This window comes from Pantherophis guttatus, chromosome 4, assembly GCF_059756535.1.
Source record: "Pantherophis guttatus breed Tessera chromosome 4, ASM5975653v1, whole genome shotgun sequence".
NCBI lineage: Eukaryota > Metazoa > Chordata > Lepidosauria > Squamata > Colubridae > Pantherophis > Pantherophis guttatus.
In genome coordinates, this window is record NC_142066.1 from 137,937,467 (window position 1) to 137,948,108 (window position 10,642).

Consider the following 10,642-nt stretch of genomic DNA (forward strand, 5'->3'; position numbering starts at 1 on the left):
CTGGTTTTTGGCAAAAATGCCCCATAATAAACAATGGCTTTGCTTAATGACCATGGCATTTGCTTAACAATTGTGGATTTAATTAACAACCACCACAGAAAAAGGATGTAGATGAGTATAGACTTTAGGAAGCAAGGCCAATAAAGGAAACTGTAAGAGAAATTATCTATAAAGAAACCATAAACATTGAATACTGCTTGTTCTCTCAAATATGCCATTGCCTTTACAGTAACATTATCTCACACTACTCCAAGTCTTCTGTAACTTAATCCTGACTCCTGATGATTCCTGATGACTTCATGGATGTCTCCTTGTCATTTTCTTGATAGTACCGTATTTTTTGGAGTATAAAATACACTTTTTTTCCCTCCTAAAAGAGGCTGAAAATTTGGGTGCCTCTTATACTCCGAATGTAATCCTGTGCAGTGCCCAAAATGGCTACCTAGAACAGCTGCTGCCTTCTCTTACCCCTTCCATGCTTTGCCTACTTTAGTCACTGGAGCTCCTTTCGAGGATCAGCTGTATTTTTGAACCTGTTTTTCAGCCCCAACGGAAGCGAAGCGATCTTCAGTGCTTTGCCTGCTCCCTCCGACAATCAGCTGTGCTTTAGAAGCACAGCCCCAACCAGTCCCAACCTCAACACCAGCGAGCGAACTAATGTGCTGGGACTAGCCAGATGAATACCTGGTAGGCCGAATCCTCCCCCTCCTATTTTCCAGTGGTGAAATTAAAAAAAATTCCCTACTGGTTCTGTGGGCGTGGGTTGGTGGTGGTGGGGTGTCTTGTGACTGAGGGGGCATGGCCAAATCGACATCACTCAAGCCACACCCACTCAGTCACATGACCCCCCCCACCAAGCCACACCCACAGAACCTGGTAGGAATTTTAAAAAAAATTCTATTCTGTCTTTTCCCTTGTCACGAGATACCTGCAGCCTCTTTTTTTTTGGTGCACCTGGAGGCGCTTCTTGCACTGAAAGATGCAGCAGTTGCAGGCTTCTTGCAAGTGAAAGTTACTGTAGAGCCACTCCCCTTCTTGAATGTGCTACCAGCATTGTCGCCCTGTTCCATGCACCAGCTGCACACGTGCACACTCAAGGCAAAGGGAACTTATATAGAGTGTGGCGGGACGGGGGAAGTTGGCCTAGCAGCTGGAAGCCCCAAGCAGCTGGAAGTGGCGAGCAAGTTGGAAGGCACAAGCGAACTGGAAAAGGTGAACAGCAACCAGGCGACCAGGCAGGCGTGGGTGGGACCAACCAGGGGTGATTGCTACTGGTTCAGAGAACCAATGGCAATTATCCCTAGCAGTTCATCCGATCCGGTCCGAACAGGTTGGATTTTACCCCTGCTATTTTCCTCCCAAAAAACTAAGGTGTATCTTATACTCCGGTGCTTCTTATACTCTGAAAAATATGGTAATTTAGAAGTGGTTTGCCATTGTAGCATCTAGATTTTTTTAAAAAATTTCCAAAACTACTGTAAACTCTGATGCGCTTATTCACTGTTACATTGTCTGTGCATGATTTAATGTATGAGGGAATAGCGTCAGTGAATTCTTGCAGCTCCAAATGTTCAAATATACTCCACTCGGTTGTCTCAAAGCAGTCCTACAACTGGCAGCATGCTCCCTCCGGCCAGATTTTGACAATTTTCCTGACTGGCCATACCCTTTTTCTAAGTGGGATATACTTTGGGCACAATAGCAGAGAGAGATGGTCAGATGTACCCAGATGGGAGAGGGGGATTACTCTATATGCCTATTTTAAGTTTGAGTACATATGGTCTAGCGTGTTCTTACCTCTGGTGGTACACTGCATATACTGCACAAACTTAGGGAGAATAGACTTTAGACAGGCTTATATTTGGATAATATAAAAAATACTACATCTAGATGGCAAAAATCTGGACAAATCCTAGATAGCAGCAAAGAGTTACAGAAAACTTTACCATTCTCTGCTATCTAGTGCTAATCCAATTTTTATAACTATTCAAGTATCCCAACTATGTTTGCTGAAAATTATTAGCCTAGTTTTGTAACATTTTGAGATTTACATATTCAGTATGTTTGAGATGAACTGACTTCAAAAGACATCAACAATTGTTAAAAAGGGCATTCATTAAATTTAAGATAGTTATGTCTGCCAAAACTCTTAATCTCTATTGTCAGTGAGGGGTAGCCAAGATTTTGGTGGCCAGAAGATGCCCTTAGCAACTGGGGAGAAGGCAAGAGCAAGAGTAATCAGACCAATAACTGAATATAGCTTTGTCACACACAGAGCAGGTCTTGATTTTTCCTTGGCTCCTGGATCTGGAGAGGACAAGCTTGATATCAACATTGTCATTAGGTTTTGTTTTATTTTTACAGAATAACAGAGCGGAAAGGAGCCTTGGAGGAATTCTAATCCAATCCTCTGCTCAAGCAAAATATCCTATACCATGTCAGACAAGTGGCTGTCCAATCTCCTCTTAAAAAAGCTCCAGTGTTGGAGCACCCTTGACTTTAGGGTTTTAATTAATTTATTTATTTATTTTTATTTTTAATTTATTTTGAATTTATATATCGCACCTTCTCCCGAGGGACTCAGGGCAGTGTACAGCCAGATAAAAAACATACAATACAAACATTAAAAACAATTAAAAAGATATATATTAATTTGGCCCCAATTTAAAATAACAAACCAATTACAAATATTTAAAAAATATATTAAGCCAGCCCGGCTTGCTGAAAAAAGAAAGTTTTAAGGGTATGGTGGAAGGCACCGAGGTCTTGGATTCTCCTTATTTCGGGGGCAGCTGATTCCTGTAAGTGCCCCCACAGAGAAGGCCCTCCCCCTGGGGGTCACCAGCCTACATTGTTTGGCTGATGGTACCCCGAGGAGGCCCTCTCTGTGGGAGTGCACAGGTCGGTGGGAGGTCATTGGTAGCAGCAGGCGGTCTCGAAGATAACTAGGTCCTATGCCATGGAGCGCTTTAAAGGTGGTAACCAACACTTGAAGTGCACCCGGAAGACCACTGGGAGCCAGTGCAGCTCATGCAGGAGCGGTGTTATGTGGGAGCGCCAGGAGGCTCCCATGATTACCCGCGCGGCCGCATTAATTACAGATCTCTTGTGTTTCTCACCAGATAGTGGCAGCCACAATTTTTAATCGTTATCACAGATTTTGGGTACTGCAGAAAAGAGCTCTATATTGCCCTCCCTAGATCTCCCTCCAGCCATCTCTTGAGAAAAATATAAAAGATAGAGATACCAACAATGATAATAATCGTTGCATTTTCAGCTTTTCAGCTTGGATTTGATTTAAAGGCTAAGGAATTCATATAGATCTTATTTCCCTTCTAAGTGTTTGGAATCTGAACAGATGGTGTCTTCTGAACTCCAGCCATGTCTAGAAACCAAAGAGCAGCAGAAGAGAGTCAGTTTTAGCCTCTCCTTCTCAAAATCTGTTCTCTGTTGCTATGGTGATTTTCCCAACTGTATTAGCCTCCCTGACTTGACCCATTACCAAACAACTGCATATTCTAATGAGATTCTCAGCAATGCTTATATCAATACAATTTGGATGCCGACTTACCTGGGAGCTCAGCTTCATTGGGAGGAAAAGCTGAGAGAATAAGGAAAAAAGAAGATTGAATCAGAATTTGTTCACCTGGCATTCCCTTCCATTCTGATCACCAAGTATAATCTTCAGGAATGCAATGAACAGCAATGAAAGTGATTTAACACTGAAAAGATGCTGCAGTGAATTCATCTCTAGACTTGCTATATGTTCCTAAGCATAATTATATAACAATAAATATTCCACAGAGGTGCTTAGGTTTGAAGCTCTGATCATTTTTCAAAAGTCTGGTTTACATTAATTTTTGGAAACAATTATTGCCAATATTAATAGTTGCCAGGGGCAGAGCTCTGAATTTAAGTTGAGGCACTAGTTCCAGTAGTACTTTGAATAAACCGAGGGCCCAATTTTTGGACCAAATTAATCCAGCTGGCTGAATTTCTAGAGTTAGAAGTTAAAACATCATGCAATATTTGTGGAGGATCAGGAACTTATTTATTGTGGTAGGACGCAAATCAGGAAGCAGGAAGAAATGACCAGTAACCACTCTGGCCCATTTCTTGCCATATTTTTTAATTAAATATTTAAGCCATTCATTCACAACATGGATGAAGGGCGTTGACCTATCCCGTACAAACAGTCCTTGACTTATAACTATTTGTTTAGTGACTGTTCGAAGTTACAACAGCACTGAAAAAATCAATTTATGTCTGGTTTTCACACTTACGACCATTGCAACATCCCCATAGTTCTGTGATCAAAATTCGGGCACTTGGCAATTGGCATGTATTTATGACAATTGCACTGTCCAGGGATTATGGAATCACCACTTATAACCTTCTCAGCCAACTTTCAACAAACAAAGTGAATGGAGGAAGCCAGATTTGCTTAACAGCTGTGTAATTCACTTAACAACTGTGGAAAAAGTGTGGCAAAATCCCCTTAACAACTGTCTTGCTTAGCAATGGAACTATGAGCTCAATTGGTGTTATAAGTCAAAGGCTACCTGTATGTAATTCTTCCCTACATACACAATTTGTAACACGCTCACTTACCACGACAGAGCTAGCCCTCCTCTTCAAAATGGTGTTACTATTGCTTATTACACTCTCATCAATTCTTATGTACCTTAGACATTACTGTAAAAAAATAAAGAAAAGAGCCTTGGTGGCGCAATAGACTAAAATGCTGTTAAATAGCACCAGCTGCCTGTAATTACTGCAAGTTCAAATCTCACCAGGCTCAAGGTTGACTCAGCCTTCCATCCTTTCAAGGTAGGTAAAATGAGGACCCGGTTTGTGGGGCCAATAAGCTGACTTTGTATAAAAAAGAACACCGCTTTGGGGCGGGGGGGGGCAAAAGCCCTACTAAGCAGGTATATACAAAAGTATGAAGGCTATTGCTTAAAGCATTGTAAGCCGCCCTGAGTCTCCAGAGAAGGGCGGCATATAAATCGAACTAATAAATAAACAATAAATAAATTCCAATATTCCAACACAATGAACTATGACCTGATCACAATATTGGATTGGCACAGCACACAGGGTCAAAACTCATCCACTATGCTCTAGCCTTAATTCTGGCTATTGTTTACAACTGCTTTCCCCAAATGTAGGGCAGCCTGTTAGTGGAATGATATGAGCAGGGGTGAAATGCTTCCAGTTCAGACCGGATCGGACGATCCGTTAGCGATGGCAGTGGGTAGTTCAGAAAACCAATAGCAAAAATCCCTGCCCCCCCACCCATGCCCACCTAATAATCCGGTCCCCACTTCCCTACTTGGCAGCTTGCTGCTTTTTTGGGGCTCGCTCGCTTTTCCTGCCTTCCTTCGGCTGCTGCAGTCCATTGCATCTGCTAGCAACTCAACCTGCCTGCCTTGTGCCTTCAATTTGGTAAGTAACTGGGAGTTTTTTAAAAAATAGTTAATTGGGGGGTTTTTTAGGAGGTTTTTTTTTTAGCAATTTAGAGTTAAGCAAGCTTTTATCTAAAAATATAAATAAAATAAAATAATAAAATAAAATATTTGTGCAGCTATCTGAGATTTGGTGTGTTTCTGTAGTGTTTCACTTTAATTACACAAAAACACAAAATCTCACAAAGCTGTATGTGGCATTTTGTGTGGAAAAAGTGTGAAAGTTGGTTTTCGAGACTTTGTGGCTGTGTGAGGTTCCTGCTTGTTGCAGAGGCCATTTTGGGTAAAGTGCAGCTGCTTTTACATTGTGTGTGAGTCAGTTGTGGTGTGTTGTGATATGTGTGTGTAAAGTGTGAAAGTTGGTTTTTGGTACCTCTTATTGTTTTGTCTACTTTGTTTATTATTTGTATTATTTATTATTATTGGCCATACCTACCTGGTCACCTGACCACTAAGCCACACCCACCAATTAAGCAACACCCACAGAACCAGTAGGGAAAATTTTTAGATTTCAGCCCTGGATATGAGCCAGGACAGTATTAAAATCTTTGCTCATTTGCCAAGGTAAAAAGCAACTAGGAAGAATAAAAAAAAATAATTTAATGACTTCTTAATATTTAAATGAAACCACTGGTGTCCATGCTGCTGAAAATTATAAGAACTGAGCTTTGATGGATTTAAGGCCATGTTTCTCAATCTCAGCAACTTTAAGATGTGTGTATATTATTTCCCAGAATTCCACATCCTGCAGAGTGCCAGATTGGGGAAGCTGTCGTAAAAAAATGAAACCTCACTTTTATTTTGGGTTTATATAGCTTAAATGATTTCTTTCTTTCTTAATATTTGTGACACAATCAGGGCCGGATTTTCCTATAGGCTAACTAGGCTTCAGCCTAGGGCCTCAAGATCAAGAGGAGCCTACATTCAAATTGTTAGCAAAATTAAAATTACACTTTCACTATAGGTGAAAGGGCCTCATAAGTGGAATAGCCTAGGGCCTCTTTTCATCTAAATCCGGCCCTGCACACAATCCTGTAATCCTATACTACATAGAAAAATAGACAGTGGCAAAGTCATGGCTTACCTGCTTAATATGTCTGCTGAAATTGCCAGAGGAGTTGGCAGCTCCTGGCAAAGTTAAAGAAAATTTTGGGCAGAAAGAATGATGCAAGCATAACTTTTGGGTAAGAAAAAAAGCACTGGTTTATTTTCATTTCCCCTAAAGGTGTGTTCTTCTACCTAGACAACACATATTCTAGGACCATTTTTACCATCCTTCAATCCCTCTAAAGTGTAACAATATTCTATATTTTCTTTCTAGCTTTTATCTATCAAACACACATTTTTGAAGAGAATCAAATATTCTAGTGGACTTCATTCACCATTTTATTCAGTCACCTACCATTCTAAGAAGGAATACAAAATTTTGTTCTTACTGAAATCCATGACAACTTTCTGACATTTTATCTCATGGTAAATTATGTTTAGAGAAAACAATAGGTTTCAGAACAAATGCAAACCATAGCTTTTAACTTAAATAAAATATCAAACCATAAGGAAAGGAGAGAACCATATAATATAATTATTATTTTCTTCCATTGTCTCAGTGTCAGTTAAAAAGGAAGCATTATTAAGACAACAATCTATACTCACTATAGTCATAAAAAAGAATCTGCAGTCTTCTGCAGATTGAGATGTATTGATATTGCAACTCTGGGATTTATAGTCCAAGGATTTATCAAAGTCATCCATGGACAGGAAGAGTGAAGAAAGAGCCTTGGTAGTACAGTGGTCTAAGGCACCCTGTTATTAAGCTGGTTATTAAGACCAGCTGCCTACAATTATTGCAGGTTTGAATCTCGCCAAGGCTCAAGGTTGACTCAGCCTTCCATCCTTTCTAAGGTAGGTTAAATGAGGACCCAGTTTGTGGGGGCAATAAGCTGACTTTGTATAAATATATACAAGTATGAAGGCTATTGCTTAACGCATTGTAAGCCGCCCTGAGTCTCCGGAGAAGGGCAGCATATAAATCAAAATTAAAAAAAAAAAAAAAAAAGATGGTTGCCAGAATCATTTGATCAAAGCTCTGTCTTTTTCTTTTTTCTTTATTGTGCCATGTGTATGATGTATATAAACAAGAGCTTGTCTTGCTTGGTTGCAAAAGTCCTTTAAATCAGCTTAAGAAGGGCTGATTTAAAACAATGAAAAAAGAGGAAGATCAATTTTCAATTTTCAAATTTCAGTTTTCAAAACCAGACCCTTGCACTGAGGCATAAGATGACATTTATATCTATTTTAGGCCAGACCTAAACATCTTGCTTAAAGTTCCTTGTTCTCTAAACTGATGGATAAGGCCAGAATGAATTATCATTCAGTTGCACAAAAAGGTTGATAGGAAGAAATATAGAAGAGAAGATTTAATTCTTAAGCATCACATTTTCCAGTATTTTTGCCAGAAATGGTAGAGACCAGACTGTAATTATCCTCAATCAAGGGGTCCAAAATTGCTTTGCTTTTTTTAACCAAAAGCAGAACTTTAATCCTTTGAAGATATATCTGCTGAGATGGGACTTAGCCCCTGGACCTTTACAGTGATTGATCTCTCACTTAGGAAGGATATGGCTGAAGGACCCTAATAAAGATCCCAGAGTTAATCTAGTTACAACAAATGTGCCTTTAAAAGATTTCAAACACTAACTGTCGAATCATGGTGCCTCTGTTTTGGCTTAGTCTCAGACAACTAAATTTAGTCACAATGGAGAAATAAATACAGTAAGAGAAGAAATATATTTTATGGTCACTGTGGACAACAATAGATCAAGTGTAATATGTCTATGTTATATAAGACCTATCAATGTACATTTAAAAAAAAATTGATTCATAATTTTAAATTATGTTTTAAATATGGGGATGTTTTTTAATTCGTCTTGGGCCAAATTGTTTAATATGTTTTTATACTGTTTTAAATTTTATAATCTGTGTGTTTTATCTTTTTGGCTGTTCACCGCCCTGAATCCTTCGGGAGTAGGGCGGTATATAAATCTAATAAAATAAAATAAATAAATAAATAATAGCAATATTCATAATTGAATATTGTCTTTGTAACACTTCTTGTTTAATTAAATATGTGTAAAAAAATTAAAGTTGTGGTTATTTTGAATTGCATAGATTAGAATTTTGCTGAAGATCTCCTGTGGAAACTTTTTATTAAAATTGATGCCTTTGAAGTCAATCTTACTTGAATAGACTTATTTCATTTAAGAGATTAACTGGATCAAACCCAAGGAACAGCTAGTTTGTCATCCTACTTGTTATAATGCAAATGGATTTCGTTGAGCTAAGTGGCTCTCACTTGACTCCACTCTCCTGCAGAGATTAATCAGTTTATTGGTTTTAATTGCAGCAACATTCTTCTGTTTCTATTTTCTAGTAACTATGGGAGCAGAGGGAAGAGCCTTGCAGAACAGGAGGAAACAACTAAACTAATGATCAGATAAGAGGGACATAAGCAGAATAACAGAGTTGGAAGGAACCTTGGGGGTCTTTTAATCTTTTAGTCCAACTCTTTGCTCAGGCAGGAAACACTATACCATTTCACTATACCAATCTCTTCTTAAAAATTTCCAGTTTGGACCATTCACAACTTCTGGAGGCAAGTCATTCCTCTGATTAATTGTTCTGTCAGGAAACTTCTCCTTAGTTCTAGATTGCTTCTCTCCTTGATTAGTTTCCACCCATTGCTTCTTGTTCTACCCTCAGGTGCTTTGGAGAACAGCTTGACTTCCTCTTCTTTGTGGCAACCGCTGAGATATTGGAACATCGCTATCATGTTACCCTAGTCCTTCTTTTCATTAAACTAGACATACCCAATTCCAGCAACCGTTCTTTATATATATAAGCCAACAAAGTAACTTGAGGAAACATCTCAGATAAGCTCCTCCATAGATAAAGGGGAGAGAAGCACACTGAGACTTGCAAGATTCAGTTACTATAGCTATTTTTATATAAGAAGTATTGACATACATGCAGGGGTGGGTTCTATTTACCTTTACTACCAGTTCGCAACAGGGCTGCGTGTGGACGCTTGCTTCATTTGTGCGCATGCACACTCTTCTGCGCATGCACAGAAGCTTTCTGATGATGTCGGGGTCGGTGGGCAGAGCCTCCTGCCAGTTTTACTATGGGTTCTATAGAACCGGTGCGAACCGGGGGCAACCCACCACTGCCTACATGGCATTGATTTCTTAGTTTGGTCAACTTTGAATGACTGACTAAAAACTAAGACTTATTCAACATCTCTGATGATCAAATTAATATATAGACCTCATGATTATTAGACATTGATGCTGCTTCTAATCCTGAAAGATCTGATATGAAGAAACTCATCAGTTCTCTGGAAGATTTCTGCAACATTGGGACCACTTTGAAGGATAGGATACTTATGCATCTCACTTTCATAGCAGTGAGATCGTACTATTTATTTATTTATTTATTTATTTAATTTGTATACCGCCCTTCTCCAACAGGACTCAGGTCAGTGAACAGCCACGGTAAAAACACAACATATAAAATATAAAAACAATTTAAAAACATTAAATATTTTTGGCCGTCAATTTAAAATAACCCAATTAAAACCAATTATAAATTTAAAACCGTAAGGATGGGGTCAAGCCAGCCTGGCTAGATGGAATAGATGTGTTTTCAGAGCCCGACAAAAAGTCCGGAGGTCTGGTATCGTGCGTATCTCTGGGGGTAGGTCATTCCAGAGGGCAGGTGCCACCACAGAGAAGGCTCTCCCCCTGGGGGTCACCAGCTGACATTGTCTGGCCGACGGCACCCTGAGGAGGCCCTCTCTGTGGGAGCGAACTGTCCGGTGGAAGGCTATTGGCGGCATAAGGCGGTCTTGTAAATATCTGGGCCGTAAGCCATGGAGCACTTTAAAGGTGGTCACCAACACCTTGAAGCGCACCCAGAAGACCACAGGAAGCCAGTGCAGCTCACGCAGGAGAGGTATCACATGGGAGTGCCCTGTCGCTCCCATAATCCCCCACGCGGCCGCATTCTGGACCAACTGGAGCCTCCGGGTGCACCCCAAGGGGAGCCCCATGTAGAGAGCATTGCAGTAGTCCAGGCGGGAAGTGACGAGTGCCTGAGTGACCGTGCATAGGGAGTCC